This window comes from Gorilla gorilla, chromosome X, assembly GCF_029281585.2.
Source record: "Gorilla gorilla gorilla isolate KB3781 chromosome X, NHGRI_mGorGor1-v2.1_pri, whole genome shotgun sequence".
In the NCBI taxonomy this organism is placed as follows: Eukaryota; Metazoa; Chordata; class Mammalia; order Primates; family Hominidae; genus Gorilla; species Gorilla gorilla.
In genome coordinates this window covers 129052457-129070705 of record NC_073247.2, presented here as the reverse complement: position 1 = coordinate 129070705, position 18249 = coordinate 129052457, and positions in this window count along the sequence as shown.

Here is an 18249-nt window from a genome sequence, read left to right as displayed (position 1 = left end):
CACTGGAGCAGCTAGATATATAAAGAAATGTTATTAGAGATAAAGAGAGAGATAGGGCCGAATACAATAATAGCTGGAAATTTCTGCATAACACTTTCAACATTGGACAGATCTTCCAGATGGAAAAAAAAGAAACATCATATTTAATCTGCAATGTAGACAAAATGGATCTAATAGATAATTACAGAACATATCATCCAAAGGCTGCAGAATACACATTCTTTTTCTTAACACATGGATTGTTCTCCAGGATGCACTGTACGTTAGATCACAAAACAAGTCTTAAAACATTCAAAACATTTGAAATAATATGACACATCTTCTCTGACTAAAAGGACATAAATCTAGAAATTGATAATGAGAAATTTTTGAAATGATGCAAATACATGGAAATTAAACAATATGCTCCTGAATGACTGGTGGGCCAATGAAGAAATTAAGAAGAAAATAGAAAAAATTTCTTGAAAATATGATAATAGAAGCATAACATGCTGAAACCTGTAGGATACAGCAAAAACAGTACTCAAAAGGAAGTTTATAGCTATAAGTGCCTACATCAAAAAAGAGGATAAACTTCAAATAAACAACCTTATGATTCTTCTTAAAGAAGCAGAAAAGCAATAGCAAACCAAACAAAAAATCAGTACAAGAAAAGAAATAATAAAGATCAGAGCTGAAATAAACAAAATTGAAATGAAGAAAACAATACAACAGATCAATAAAACAAAAAGCTGGGTTTCTTTTTGAACTTAAACAAAATTGACAAACCTTTAGCAAAGTAACTAGGGGAAAAAGAGAGAAGATCTAAATAAATAAAATCAGAAATTAAAAAGGAGACATTACAACTGATACTACAGAAACTCAGAGCATCATTAGTGGTTAGTCTGAGCAACTCTAAGCCAATAAATTGGAAAATCTTGTAGTAATGGACAGATTTCTAGACACATTTAACCTGCCAACATTGAACCAGAAAGAAATTCAAATCCTGAACAGTCCAATATCAAGTAATGAGATGGAAGCCATAATAAAAATCTCCCAGGGAAAAAAAAAAAAAAAAAAAAAAAAAGCCAGGGACCTCATGGCTTCACTGATGAATTCCACAAAACATTTAAGGACGTTCTAATACAAATCCTACTCAAACTGTTCCAAAAAACAGAGGAGGAAGAAGTACTCCAAATTCATTCTATAGGGCCAGTATTACCCTGATACCAAAACCAGACAAAGACATATCAAAAAAAGAAAACTACAGGCCAATATCTCTGAGGAATATTGATGCAAAATTCCTCAACAAAATATTAGCAAACAGATTTGAACAATACATTAGAAAGATAATTCATCATGACCAAGTGGGATCTATTCCTGGGATGCAAGGGTGGTTCTACATATGCAAATCAATGTGATACATCATATCAACAGAATGAAGGAAAAATCCTATATGATCACTTCAATTGATGCCAAAAAAGCATTTGATAAAATTCAACATCCCCTCATCATAAAAACTCTCAGAAAACCGAGGATAGAAGGCACATGCCTCAACATAATAAAAGCCATATATGACAGACCCACAGCTAGTATCATACTGAATGTGGAAAAACTGAAAGTCTTTCCTCTAAGATCTGGAGCATGACAAGGATGCCCACTGACACCACTGATATTCAACATAGTACTGGCAGTCCACAATAGAGCAGTCAGACAAGAGAAAGAAATAAAGGGCATCCAAATTGAAAAGATAACCGATAAACAAATTCAGTAAAGCTGCAGGATACAGTATCAGCATATAAAAATCAGTAGCATTTCTACATGCCAACAGTGAACAATGTGAAAAGAAATAAAAAGGTAATCCCATTTACAGTAACCACACATAAAATTAAATACCTAGGAATTAACAAAAGAAGTGAAAAATCTCTATAAGGAGAACTATAAAACACTGATGAAAGAAATTTGAGAGGACACCAAAAAGTGGAGAAATATTTCATTTTCATGGATTGGAAAAATCAATATTGTTAAAATGTTCATAGTACCCAAAGCATCAACAGATTCAATGCCATCCCTATCAAAATACAAATGACATTCTCTACAGAAATAGAAAAAATTTTCCTAAAATTTATATGGAATCACAAAAGACCCAGAATAGCCAAATCTATCCTAAGAAAAAAGAAAAAACTGGAACAATCACATTGCCTGACTTCAAATTATGCTACAGACGGAGCTATAGTAACCAAAACAGCATGGTATTGGCATAAAACAGGTACACAGATAAATGGAACAGAATAGAGAACCCAGAAACAAATTCACACACCTCCAGTGAGCTCATTTTTGACAGAAGTTGCAAGAACATACACTGGGGACATTAGTCTGTTCAATAAATAGTGATGGGAAAACTGGATATCCATATGTAGAAGGATGAAAGTAGACCCCTATCTCCTACCATATACAAAAATCAAATGAAAATGAATGAAATACTTAAATATATGACATCAAACCTTGAAACTACTACAAGAAAACATTGGGAAAAATCTCCAGGACATTGGTCTGGGCAAAAATTTCTTGAGGAATATACCACAAGCATAGGCAGCTAAAGCGAAATTGTACAAATGGGATCACAGCAGGTTAATAAGCTTCTGTACAGCAAATGATACAATCACAAAGTGAAGAGACAACCCACAGAATGGGAGAAAATATTTGCAAACTATCCATTTGACAAAAGATTAATCACCAGAATATATAAGGAGCTCAAACAACTCTATAGGGAAAATTCTAAGTTGATCAAAAAAAATGGGCAAAAGATCTGAATAGACATTTCTTACAGAAGACATAGAAATGCAAAACAGGCATATGAAAAAGTACTCAGCATCACTGATCATCAGAGAAATGCAAATCAAGACTACAATGAGATATCATCTCACCCCAGTTAAAATGGCTTTTATCCAAAAGACAGGCAGTAACAAATGCTGGCAGGGATGTGGTGAAAAGGGAACTTTGCACACTGTTGGTGGGCATGTACATCAGTACAACCACTATGGAAAACAGTTTGAAGATTCCTCAAAAAACTAAAAAATGAGCTACCATGTGATCTGGCAATTCTACTGCTGGGTATATACCCCAAATAAAGGAAATCAGTATATTGAAGATATATCTGCACCCTATATATTGGTTGCAGCAATCTTTACAATAGCTAAGATTTGGCAGCAACCTAAGTGTGCATCAACAGATGAATGTATAAAGAAAATGTGGTAGTTATCTACAATGGACTACTATTCAGCCATAAAAAAATGAGATCCTGTCATTTGTAATAACATGGATGGAACTGGAGATAATTATGTTAAGTGAGGTTACAGAAAGACTGTAACTGGCTGACTTCACTTTCTCACTTATTTGTAGTATCTAAAAAATCAAAGCAATTGAACTCAGACATACAGAGTGAAGGATGGTTACCAGAAGCTGGGAAGGGTAGTAGGGTGCTTAATGAAGGTGTGGATGGTTAGTGAGTACTGAAAAAAAAAAACAGTTAGAATGAATAAGTCCTTGTATTTGATAGCACACCAGGTGACTACAGTACATAATAATTGAATTGGACATTTTACAATAACTAATAGAGTGTAATTGGATCGTTTGTAACTCAAAGAATTAATGCTTGAGGGGTTAGAATACCCCATTCTCCATGATGTGCTTATTTCACATTGCATACCTTTATCAAAACATCTCATCCGCCCCATAAGTATACAAACCTAATTTGTGCCCGCAAAAATTAAAAATAAAAAAAAATTTAAAAACTGAATCTCTGCTCTCAAAGAGCTCACAGTGTTTTGTGGACTATGATAACGTTTACATACAAAGTGCAGGTCAACTTTAGAACATAACTTTCCTCATCTCTGAAAATGGAGCTTGGAATGGATGGGCTTGTGGTGAGACAAATTACTGAACGTGAAAGAATGTGTGAGACAAATTGCAGAATGTGTAGGTGTGTAGATTAGTTTTGGGTTCTCTATTCTGTTCCATACAGTTAAAAGTATGAAGACTGATATATGTTCCATAATATATTCTTGTGAATCTGGCGATTATTCCTCACTTGTATTTTCCCTTCTGCATGGCTTCAAGAAGTCTCTCCGGCCAGAATGAGCTATGGTAAGTGCCTGTCCTGTCATCTGCTGTAGTGATGAGTCAAATGAATGTCCTGACTCTAACACATTGGACTGGCTCTCTGACTCCTGGCTATAAGTACTATTTGTAGAATAAGCGTATTTCTACTCCATTCACCCACTGGGAAAATGGATTTTTAGCTGGTAATACTCAGGGACCTGAACATCCAGTCTGAGCTCTTTCTGCTGGGGCCTCTGAGCAGTCTGTGTTTCACCAGACTGCAACTGTTCTCCAAAGTGACATTTGTTAGGCTTGTTAGCTGATGTATTTTCTTTAAAGTGCAATGTGAAGCAGCAAACTTAAGGATTTCAGAAATCTAGATAGGGATAACTTTTACTGAAAATATTGCTATTAATGCAAAGGCTTTCACCTAAGAATAATGGAACAAATGCCAGTTTACAGCTTAACTGCTTTTAGAAGAAGAGGGAGTGGGCTTTTGTTTGATTTCTTGGGTGAACACAATTTGTGCAAAATCTGCCTCTCAACTGGACTTGTGACAGCTTTTAGCTATGTTTGAAACACCAGAGAAATTTCTCTTTTGTCTTGAAGGGAAAGTGGCTACATTGATTTGGGTTATTTGTCTGGATACCTGTCTTGCTCTCTGGAAAACTGTCCCTCTGGATACATAAAACAGCCTTCTTAAAAAAGACGGAGCTCTGGGCCATAGCTACCTTATATAATTATGACATGCACAACATTTATCAGCAATAGTTTCTCTTTGGAAATATTCTGGCTGAATTGCAGTGGTTTATCCTTATTTCTAAATAAAAAGCTCTGAGTGGGTTGTGACAACTGCCAGACAGGTGTTATTTAAACAAACAGACAAACAAACCAAATAATGAAATAATTCTGATTACAGTTTCAAAGAAGTCAGCTCAGGTAGCTAGAATAATAATCCTGAACATTGACCTTCCCCCCAACAACCTGCACCTGAGGAAGTTGAGTGACAGCTCTCCAGGGGAGGGGATAGACTACTTAAAGTATTGCTCCTCTAAAATTATATAGGAGATGAAAAGAACACAAAGGTTAAATTCCCCACCCCCACCCTCCATAACTTGCCTATTTCCATCTGGTAAGTAATGAGTGAATTGGATGAAACTTAATGTGCCTCTTTATGTGAGAAGAGAGTAGTATCTTGAGAAGTGATACCTAATTCAATTATACGGAGAGCTGCTTTTTGCTCATCTTGGGTTCTTTAATTTTTTTAACTGGATTCTGGATTTCTCATAAAGATATTTTGGCCTGAATATCATTGTTTTATTGGTGTTTCTGTGGAGGAACAAGGACAAGGACTTCTTACCCTGCCACCTTGCTCCTCCATAGTTTCTTTACATGGGTTATGTTAATCAACAAGTGTGTTCTAAAGATTTAGTACAATGTCTGCCTGGTACAGAGTAGGGACTTTATAAAAGATAGTTATTTGACAAATACCTGAATACATGAACAGAGGAAATTGGGGAGTTCCAACTGGGCATGTTCCTTTGAAAGGAAACACAGGCTGGGCACGGTGGCTCACACCTGTAATCCCAGCACTTTCAGAGGCCGAGGCGGGCGGATCATCTGAGGTCAGGAGTTCAAGCCTGGCCAACATGGTGAAACCCCGTCTCTACTAAAAATACAAAATTTGCTGGGCATTGTGGCAGGCACCTGTAATCCCAGCTACTGAGAAGGCTGAGGCACGAGAATCGCTTGAACTTGGGAGGCAGAGGTTGCGGTGAGCCGAGATCACACCATTGCACTCCAGCCTGGGTGACAGAGTGAGACTCTGTCTTAAAATAAAATAAAATAAAATAAAATAAAATAAAATAAAAGGAAAGGAAACAGAGTCTGCTCCTGGCTGAGCCTCTAAGTGTCTTAAATGAAAATCAGTGAAGAGTCTATATGGAGGAGAAAGTTCAATACAAGAATTAAACAGATGGCTAAATGAGTCGTGCACTGGTTCTGTCAGGGAAGGACATACAAAGATTCTTCTTTAGAAGGTGATTTCTCACCCTCTAAATTCCTAAAATTTATTTGGCAATTGAGTATATATACTGCTCTCTTCTCTGATTATTTTACTACTATTTAAAATTTTAAACTTAAGGTAAATTTAAATTTACCTTAAAAATGAACAATGTGGGTAAAAAATGAGGAATTTTAATATTGAAAGTTGCCAGATTATTCTCATTTTTTCCAATTCTTCTAATGCCAATAAATCTTTAAATCATATCTAAAAAATTACCCATTATATTTGAACATATCTTGGCATGCTTTTAGAATTCTATTGCTCATTTTTATTAATTAATAGTAAATTATTAATAGTTCCAACATATTGAATGCTTATTATGTGATAGGCAGTTGGAGAAGCACCTTTATATGCCTTAACCTCCTTTAATACTTATTACCTTTTAAGGTGTAGGCATTAGCATACCCATTTTAAAGATGAAGAAACTGAGGCCAATAAAGTTAAATAATTTTTGCAAGATCATATGGCCAGAAGAATGTTAATACATTTCAGAAGAATGTTCAGATTTATTAAATATTTCAAAATAGCATAGTGAAGGAAAGGAAACTTTCAAACGGAATAGCTTCAAATGGAATTGCTTTGCCAGGCTGCACGAAGTCTAAGGAGCAAATTTCTTATCCTCTTCAGGTTTATGAAAGAAGGTTGTAAGAGAGATACAGCCTAAGTGGTTCTTGATTTCTTTAAGGATACTAGCAAGAAGAAATGGACTACTGTTCAAAGAAAAGACCTAAATAAAGTATCATATCCTGCCATCAAACCTATGGAATAAATGACCCATGAATGGTGGCCGATTTCATAGCCATGGGGCTTGGTTGACTTGCTCAAATTCTTGCTCAGTTACAAAAGTCAAAAGAATTAAACTTTTCAAACACAAGGTAAAGGCTCAAGATGTAGTAACATGTTTCTGATTCCAGATTTACTTTGCTTTCCAACCATTGCTCTAGAGAGATACATTTCATTACATTATTTTCATGTTTTAAATGCACCAACTTGGTAATGTGACTTATATTTTAATATGATGTGGAAAACATTCTTTTTTTTATTTGTAATAAGATATTCTCATCTAAAATCCCAAGTCAGTATTGACTCTGAAGTCGCAGTTAGTATCATTCCTGAGAGCAATCTTTTAATCCCAGGGATAGGTATATGGGGTATATATTTTTTGAGTATATGCCTAAGATGATCTTTAGCTTTTGGGAAAAATAAGCAAAAATCTGATAAAATATGGCTAGAAAAGATAAAGGAATTTGGTGTGTAAAATCAGAATAGGTTATGCTTATGTGGCAGTATATATATTAAATATCCAGATCCAAAATCTCTTTAACATGCATGAGTTGAAAATTGCATATTGAAGCAGAATGCAGAGCACCTTCCTCAGGTACAGTGATGCTACATATCAAACAAGCTAAAAGGAAATCAAATGCTGTTTTTCCAGCTTAATTATCGTAATCATAATGTGCAAAGTTATTTATCAATATTTCATGAATTTCTAAAATGCTTATAACTGTATTACCTGGGCACTTAATAATCACTTAAACAATGAAATCAATCTACCTTTCCATTAGCAACCAGAGATCACTTGCAGGGCCATGTCTACATTAGTTTTCTAGAATACTTAGAACAAGGTGAACAATTAATAAATGATTAGTGGCAATACAGATAAGTTTATGCATTAAAAAGGACTATCATAACTTTGGATTGATTTTTTTGAAATGTTTTTGCTTGAAACAGATCTGAAATTGATCCAAGGGAAGAGCTACAAACTGCAAATATGAATAATAGATTTTTCTTTCAAGTGAAATATGAGAAAATACTTATTTAGTCATTACTACTGCCTTGTTATGCTCATGGTTTCTAGGCCTCTCCAATTTTTTATCTACATACTTTCCTGAAGTCCCTACCTTTGGACCTGCAGCAGATAAAGTCCTAATAGTTTCTCCACCCAGAAATAGGGCAAGCCTAAATACCAGAACTCAAGTCTTCTCTACCTAAACTGGTTGTTGACTCCTGTCTCTTAACTCATAGAGTAAATATTGATGTTTCTGGTACTTAAATCTGACCTGAGCAGATTTTGCTTTGACCACTGAATACTCTAGGTGGGGTACTATAGATCAGTATTTTTCATCTTATTAGGTTCACAGATTCCTTAAAAAATCTTATGAAACCTATAGACCTCTGTCCTAGAAAAAAATTTCATTACAATTTTATGTAATGATCCCTAGAACCTCATCTATGACCCTCAGGTTAGGAGCTATTTCTTTAAGCTGTCACAGGAACTTGATTATACTTTGGTATACTTGATTAAACTTTTAAAAAAAAATTTTCTTTATTATTATTATTATTATTATACTTTAAGTTTTAGGGTACATGTGCACAACGTGCAGGTTTGTTACATATGTATACATACAGAAAGTTTGTAAATCCAAGTTTGTTTGGGAAAAGGTGATTTCCACTAAAGGCAAATATGTATACTTTATTACCTAGTTTGACATTATCCAGAGACTCAAGTAGCATTGAAACTGGCATAAGGTAAAATTTTAATACAAAAATACATGTGGAAAATAACATTACAGTTTATTTATGTTGTTAGGATGAATGTCTGAATATTTTTCTTTGGAATTGTGGCTCCTTTGGGTTGGCAGAAATATGAAAGTTCATTTTGTTCAACAGGTCTTTTGATGCTTTAATCTCTTCTATGTTTATCAGTTTTCTTTGTTGCTTCAGAGTTGGCTATCATATTTTTAACACGTGAGAAAGAAATTATTAAATTTCAGTTTGAAAATTTAAACCTGCTTCCTCTTTACATAAGAAATATTTAGCCTACTGTGACCTCTGGTGTTTTTCTCTGAATTGTGAGGAATAAATAAATGAATTCCTTTATGTAAAAGAATGTAACATACTCCTTTATTTTCTGACTTGATTCTCTCTAGAGTGTAAGATCTGGCTTCTGCAGTTGTTGACATGGTATCATTCTTTTTTTATGCTGAGAGATGTTATCAGTTTTTGAATGAGAAATAGAATATCATTGTTGGAGCAGATAAAAATTGAGTCACTTATTTACAAAATACTTTTCTCTCTGTGACAACCAGCATTCGCTACCTAAATTAATAGCATATTTTAGAAATCAGCCTTTTTAATACCATGGGTATTCCAACTTAAGAAACTAAATGGAAATATAGTAAAGACAATAGAGTATTTCTGAATGTCAATTCCAGGAATTCTTGTTATGTGTCCCATTTGTTTTCATCAAACTTCTGGATTCCAAATGTCTTTATCCTTTCACAAGTTTTACCCCTCTTGTAATGAAGTGTTTGAAACCCCTTACTTTATGTATGAGAAAGGAATAAAAGTAACGTGACCAATTTCATTAAAAATGCACATGCTAATAAACATTGGTCTTTAAAGTTTGTCAACTTGGGATTCCAGAAAATTCTCCAAGTGTTGTCTTTGTCAAAAAATAGCTCAAAAATTTGTTTCAGAACCAGTTTATGAGCCACATATGTTGTTATACTGATTAATGGGGCTAGATTTCTGATTCTCAACCTTGTTTCATATTAACATTACACAGGGAGCTTTAAAAATATGATTTCCAGGCCCAACCCTAAAGATTCTGAGTAATTGATGTGGGGTGTGGTCTAGACATAGGGCTTTAAAAATTTTCCCAGTTGGTTCTAATGTGTGCCCAAGGTTGAGAAACATTGGGCAGAAGGTTTAACAGGGTTCTCAGGACACCTAATAGCTTATTTGCGGCCTAAGAGTGCTTTAAAACCAAATTTTACAGCTTAAAGCTATTCGGAATAAAGTAATAGAATAGTTTGTGAAGTAATTTTCCATGGCTCTCGAATTCACCATGATTTCTCCAGTATAATGGCTAATTCAGCACTGTGCCCAATAAACACATTACCCGGAGAGCATTGAACTATCTTTAATAAAGGAAACCCAAAAAAAGAAGCATATTCACAAGGAGGGCAGTCTTATTAATTTGACTTTGTATTGACCAGGTTTAGATTTACATTACATATAGTTTGTTGAGGAAGATTATTTTCGTTCTGCATCGTTTTGAATAAGTGTGTACTGAATTAATGTGTTTTTTCCATACAATGGCAGTGAAGGGGTTTTGGTTTGTTTATTTTTTTGACAGAGAGACAGAAGAGCAGCTACAAATAATCTTTTTATCCCATGGTCTTAGCTTATGTGTATTTGAGATTTTGTTCCAGTTTCGTGGTACGTGCTCTTCCTATAAACAATTTATCCATAATGTCGATTTCTTATTAAATATGTCTTACAAGATGAAGTACTATCTAACACTCCGGAAGTTCTGAATGATTTCATAGAAATGCTTGATATGGTAGAAACATTTTTAGCTCTCTCCCAAATTAATAGGTTTTACTTGTATTCCATGGATAAAAATATTTATTTGATCAACATATTTAATTAAGTTAGATTCAGGAGCAGAACTCATTTACTCAGTGATGATAAAATGCAGAAAAGGCACAATAACTTACAGATATGGTAGCTGAAAAATATGTAGTTATAGAAAGAATTAGTGAAAATTTGACATTATGGTCTGTGCATTTCTTATGTAAAGATAAACTTCTAAGTAACAAAGTAACAAAACCCATAACTGTGGAAACACCTTCATACCTATGAAGGGTGAACCAAAAAGACTCCTCAAGTCTACTCAATAGGCTGTGCATTTATACTCTTGATGGAGCTTCTGACCTTGCCCTCTGTTAGTCCAAATTGGAATATCAAAGGGGTATCAAAGAATTTCATCGTAGCTGTTAATAACTACCTATGGGAAACTATACAATCTCACTTGATAAGAAGGTTAGGAGGTCTGAAAGAAAACGCGGAAATACAGTAATCTCCCAATTCCCACAAAACCTAATCATTCAAATATTTCATGTAACGCCAATGTGCATGTCAAATTTTAACAATGATTCTCACATGAGATGAGGAACATTTCTTATACTCTAGGGCGGTTAGGAACTTTTTAAAAATTAGGTGCGTTCCATGCATGTACTTTACAGACCAACGTTCTTTAATAATCCCTGTCATTTTTTTAAAAATATCATAATAATCACTTTTTATTGACTTTATGCAGATGCTAGACACTGTTCTTTATATATTAGATTGAAGACATTAAATTGCCATATTTGACCATTGTTGATCTGCATAAACAGCATATAGTTCAACCTAATATATTATCTCAATTTATCCTTAGAACTCCACTGAGATAGTTACTATTGTCCTCATTTTACAGATGTGGAAGCTGAGGTTCAGAGGCTTACTTTATCTTCAGTCCAGAACAAGATACTGGCAGAAGGATGATTTTTTTGAAAAATAAATTGTATTTTGTATATTTGTAATTTACAAGATGTTATGGGATACATAAAGATAGTGAAGTTGTTACTATAGTGGAGCAAATTAATATGTCTATTATCTCACACAGTTATTTTTCCTGTGAGAAAGGTGATGAAAATGTGCTTATTTAACAGAAATCCCTAATACAATGAAATTTTAACTATAGTCCTCATGTTGTACATTAGATCTTTAAACCTGTTCATTCTATAGATCTACTACTTTGTATCCTTTGAAATACATTTCCTCTTGCTCCCCACCCGACCCCTGGTAATCACTGTTTTATTCTCTATCTCCGTATATTTGACCTTTATTTTTTAAAAATATTATACGTACAAGTGAGATAATACAATATTTTTCATTCTGTGTCTGGCTTATTTCACTTAGCATAACATCCATTTTGTCCATCCATGTTGCGGATAATGGTAGAGTCTCCTATTTTTACAGCTGAATAATATTTCATTGCATATATTTACCACATTTTCTTTATTCATTCATCCATCAATGGACACTTAAGTTGTTGTCATATCTTGGCTATTGTGAACAATGCTGCAATGAACATAGAAGTACAGAGTAATGATTTTACCTTAAGTACATAGGCCTACCTCATTTTATCACACTTCAATTTATTGTACTTTGCAGATAATTGCATTTTTTTTTAGAAATTGAAGGTTTGTGGCAACCCTGTGTCAAGCAAGTCTGTTGGCACCATTTTTTCCAACAGTATGTGCTCACTTCATGTCTCTGTGTCACATTTTTGTAATTCTCTCAATATTTCCAGCTTTTTCCTCATTATTATATCTGTCATGATGATCTATGGTCAGTGGTCTTTGATGTTACTATTAAAATTATTCTGGAGGGCCACGAACCACACCCAGATAAGATGGCAAACTTAATTAATAAATGTTGTGTGTGTTGTGAGTGCTCCACCAACTGGTTGCTCCCTCATTTCTCTCCCTCTCCTCAGGCCTTCCTATTCCCTGAGACACAACACTATTGAAATTAGGCCAATTAATAACCCTACAATGGCCTGTAAGTGTTCAAGTGAAAGGAAGAGTCACACTTGAAATCAAACGCTAGAAACGATTAAGTTTAGTAAGGAAGTCATGTCCAAAACCAAGACAGGCTGAAAGTTAGGCCTCCTGTGCCAAATAATTAGCCAAGATGTGAATGTAGGGAAAAAGTTATTAAAGAAAACTAAAAGTGCTACTCCAATGAACACATGAATAATAAGAATGCGAAACAGTTTTATTGCTGATATAGAGATAGTTTTAATGGTCTGGATAGAAGGTCAAGTCACAACATTCCCTTCAGCCAAAGACTAATTAGAGCAAGGTCCTAACACTCTTCAATTGTATGAAGGATAAGAGAGGTGAAGAAGCTGCAGAAGAAAAGCTGGAAGCTAGCAGAGGCTTAAGGAAAGAAGCTGTCTCCATAACATAAAAGTGCAAGGTGAAACAGCAAGAGATGATAGAGAAGCTGCAGCAAGTTATCCAGAAGAGCTAGGATCATTGATGAAGGTGACTACACTAAACAACAGATTTTCAGTGCAGACAAAACAACATTATTTTGGAAGATGATACCATGTAAGACTTTCACAGCTAGATAAGAGAAGTCAATGCCTAGGTTCAAAGAGTCAAAGGAGAGGCTAACAAGCTTGTTAGGGGCTAATGTAGCTGGGGACATTAATTTGAAGCCAATGTTAATTCATCATTTGGAAAATCACAGTGCCCTTAAGAATTATTCTCAATCTACTCTTCCTGTACTCTATTAATGGAACAATAATGTCTGGATGACAGCTCATCTGTATACAGCATGGTTAACTAAATATTTGAAGCCCACTCTTGAGACCTACTGCTCAGAACAAAAAATTTATTTCAAAATATTAGTGCTCATTGACAATGCACCTCATCACTGGAGAGCTCTGATGGAGATATACAAGGAGATTAATATTGTTCATAACTGCTAACACAACATCCATTCTGCAGCTCATGGATTAAGCAATTTCAAACAATATTGCTTAAGAAATATGTTTTGTAAGGCCATAGCTGCCAATGATAGTGATTCTTTGAATGGATCTGGGCAAAGTAATTTGAAAACCTTCTGAAAAGGATTTACCATTATAGATTCCATTAAGAACATTTATGGTTTATGAGAAGTGATCAAAATATCAACTTAACAGGAGTTTTGAAGAAGTTGATTCCAGTCCTCGTGGATGACTTTGAGGATTCAAGATATCAGTGGAGAAAGTATTTGAACATGTGGTGAAGTTAACAAGACAATCAGAATTAGAAGTGGAGCCTGAAGATGTGACAAAATTGCCACAATCTCATGACATAAATTTAACAAATGAAGAGTTGCTTTTAATGGATGAGAAAAAGAGGTGAGCTATTTTTTTGAGATGGAATTTACTCCTGGCAAAAATGCTGTGAAATTATTGAAATGACAGCAAATAATTTAGAAGATTCCATAAACATAGTTGGTAAGGCAGCAGATTTTGGGAAGATTTACTCCAATTTTGAAAGACGTAATGCTGTGGGTAAAATACTATCAGATAGCATCTCATACTACAGAGGAACCTTTCATGAAAGAGTCAAACAATGTGGCATGCTTCCCTCTTGTCTTATTTTAAGAAATTGCCACAGCCACCCAATATCAGCAACCACCACCCTGATCAGTAAGCAGTCATCAACATAGAGGCAAGACTCTCCACTAGCAAAAAGATGACTCACAGAAGGCTCAGACTATTGTTGGCTTTTTTAGCCACAAATTATTGTTAATTAAGGTATGTACATTTTTTCATATACAATGCTATTGAACACTTAATAGAATACATTTTAGTGTAAGCATAAGTTTTATATGCACTGGCAAACCAAAACATTTGTGTGACTCACCTTATTGCAATATCCAATTTATCGTGGTAGTCTGAAATTGAACCTGCATTATTCTCAATGTATGCCTGTACACCCAGAGAAGGAATTCCTGGATCATATGGTAGTTCTATCAGTATTATTCTATCAGGATTATTCAATCAGTATTATTCAATCAATTTCCTTGTAAAGATATTTTTATTGATACATAATATTTGTACATATTTATGGGGTACATGTGACATATTGTTGCATGCATACAATGTGTAATGATCAAGTCAGAATATTTAGGATATTCATCAGCTCAAATATTTCTCATTTCTATGAGTTAGGAATATTTCAAGTACTCTCTTCTAGCTATTTTGAAATATACATTATATTGTAAACTTTAGTCACCCTACTCAGCTGTGAAATATTATAACTTATTCCTTTTATCTAACTATGTTTGTACCCATTAACTAACTTCTCCTCATCTCCACCCCTATACACATAACCTTCTCAGCCTCTGGTAACAATCATTCTACTATCTACCTCCATTAGATTAACTTTTATAGCTCCTACGTATGAGTGAGCACATGTGATTTTTTTCTGTGCCTGGCTTATTTCAATTAACATAATGATGTTCAGCTCCATCCATGTTGCTGCAAAGGATATGATTTCCATTTTTATGGCTGAATGGTATTCCATTGTGTATATATACAATATTTTATTTATCAATTTTTCTGTTGATAGACTCAAGTTGATTCCATATCTTTGCTATTGTGAATAGTGCTGCAATAAACATAAAGGTGTAGGTATCTTTTTGATATACAGATTCCTTTTTTTTTAAATAAATAGCTTATAGTGGGATTGCTGGATTGTATGGTAGTTCTATTTTTATTTATTTTTTATTTATAGACATTTTGTGTATACATGTATAATTGAATCACATGTATATAATGAATATATACATGTAATGATCAAGTCAGAGTATTTAGTGTATGGTAGTTCTATTTTTAGTTTTTTAAGAAATTTTCATAATGTTTACCATAGTGGCTGCACTAATGTATATTCCTACCAACAGTGTATATGAGTTCCCTTTTCTCCATATCCTCACCAGCATCTGTTATTTTTTGTCTTTTTAATAATAGCCATTCTATTTGGGGTAAGACAGTATCTCATTGTGGTTTTGATTTGAATTTCCATGATGATTAGTGATGTTGAACATTTTTTAATATATGTGTTGCCCATTTGTATGTCCTCTATTGAGAAATGTCTATTGATGTCCTTTGCCCATTTTGTAATGGAATTATTATTATTATTATTATTTTAACTGTTGAGTTGATTTCCTTGTATATTCTGGACATTAGTCCCTTATTGAATATATAGTTTGCAAATATTTTCTACCATTCAACCGGTTGTCTCTTCACTCTGTTGATTGTTTTCCCTTGTTGTGCAGAAACTTTTTAGTTTAATATAGTCCCGTTAGTCTATTGTTTCTTTTGTTGCTTGTGCTTTGGGGGATTAGTTATAAAATCTTTGCCTAGATCAATGTCCTAGATTGTTTCCTCTGTTTTCCTCCATAGGATTTTTAGTTTTGGGTCTTATGTTTAAGTATTTAATCCATCCTGAGTTACTTTTGTATATGGTGAGAGAAAGAGGTCTAGTTTTATTCTTCTGCATATAGATATCTAATGTTTGCAGAATCATTTATTGAGAAGGGCATCTTTTCTCCAATGTATGTTCTTCATACCTTTTTAAAAAATGTCATCTTTAAAAATTATGTTAATTTTTAAATAAAATTTTCTAACAAATGATTAATACTTAACAGCTTTGCAGGGTGTTTAATGAAGAAATAATAATTTTCCTGAAATAAAAATTTAGATAAGTGACCAAAAGTGCAATCTAATTTACATTAAACATTTTTAACTTTCATCTAATTTAAAGCTGCTCTCGGTTCCAGCATGAGCCTGGCCACAAAATTTTATAAATAAGCTATGAGAAAGGAAGACATAGTCTATTTCTTTTTCATTCTTTTGCAATGCTTTTCTATGTTTCTTCCTCCAATCACTATGTTGCCTCCCCCTGACTTCTCTAGGATAGGTATGGGATAGTGGTAGGGTAACGGTAAAGAAAAAAGGTGAGAAAGCCAATAGTCTTACTTGGCTGGTGCATTATACCCTTACTGTGATAGATGTGCAAATACTGGCTACCATGATACTACAGTAAAAGGGATATTTTTAAGACTTGTATTGCTACCTGACATGTCCCTCTGCTAAGGTCTCCCCAACACTCTAGGCAATACATTCCTTAATTGACTTCTCATTACCCTCTCAGCCCCTGCACTGTAATGTTACCCCACTTCCTTCCAAACAGTCTCTTTCTGCTGGGCCTATCTTTCCCTAGAAGGCAATCTTCCTATAAGGATCCTTTAGGACAGTTCTGCTATGGCTTTTTTCATGTACTCTTGGTCAAAATAAAAACACTAAAAATTTGCCCCATCACTGGTGAAAGTGCAGCTTGTTCCCATTGTGACCCTCCAGACCCTGTTTCCTCTAAATTCCAGGGGCTGCCTAGCAAGCACTTCATTAAGTATTTTCTCCATACTCCACTGTAGTACCATGGTAGCGCTGGGCACTAGAGTGAGGCCCAGTGAAACCCCTTATATGGCTTGAGGTGGAAAGTGGAAGGAGGAACCCCTTTTCTCCCCTAATAACAACACTTCAGTTCCCCAACCCTAGTAGACTAACAGTTCTCTTCTTAAAAATCCCCTCTCAACAACCTCCTTCCAATCTCTACCTCTCTTACAGATAAGTTTGGGTTGAGTGATGAAACAAGAGGTGTAGGACCTGTTTGGAGGCATCTCTTGGTGAGTCTAACATATATAGCCTTCTGTTTAAAATGTGGAGGAATATGCCACCTATTATTATCTGTCTTGTGGACTCAGATAATGGACAATTGGATCAGGAAGAAAGAGAAAACCTGAACAGAATAATACTGATTAATGAAACTGAATCTGTAACTAAAAACTCTCCCAACAAAGAAAAGCCCAAGACTGGATGTCTTCACTGCTGATTTCTACCAAACTTACAAGAAAAACTAACACCAATTCTCCTCAAACTATCCCAAAAGACTAAGGAGGAAGGAGTTATTCCTAACTTATTCAATGAGGCCAGCATTAGCCTGATACTAAAACCAGAAAAAGATGCAACAGGAAAAGAGAACTATAGGCCAATAACCCTGAGGAACATAGATACAAAAATCCTCAAGAAAATACTGGCAAAGTAAATCCAACAGCACAGGAAGAGGATAACACACCATGATCAAGTGGGATTTATCCTGGGGAAGCAAGGATGGTTCAACATATGCAAATCAGTAAGTGTGATACCTCATATCAACAGAATGGAGGGCAAAATCCATATGACCATCTCAATAAATGCAGAAAAAAGCTTTTGATAAAAAGCTTTTGATATCCCTTCATGATAAAAACTCTCAACAAATTAGGCACACAAGGAACATAACTCAACAAAATAAAGGCCATAATATGACAGATCCACAGCTGACATCATACTGAATGGGGAAAACCTAAAAGCCTTTTGCTTAATAACTCAAACAAGACAATGATGCCCACTTTCACCACTCCTATTCAACATAGTACTGAAAATCCTTTCCAGAGCTATCAGGCAAGATAAATAAAGGCATCCGAATTGAGAAAGAAAGTCACATTGTTCCTCTTTGCAGATGACATAATCTTATATCTAGAAAAACCTAGACACCACCAAAAGTCCTGTAGGTCTGAAAAATAAATTCAGTAAAAATGCAGGATACAACATCATCATGCAAAAATCAGTAGCATTTATATACACAAAAAATGAACTAGCTGAGAAAGAA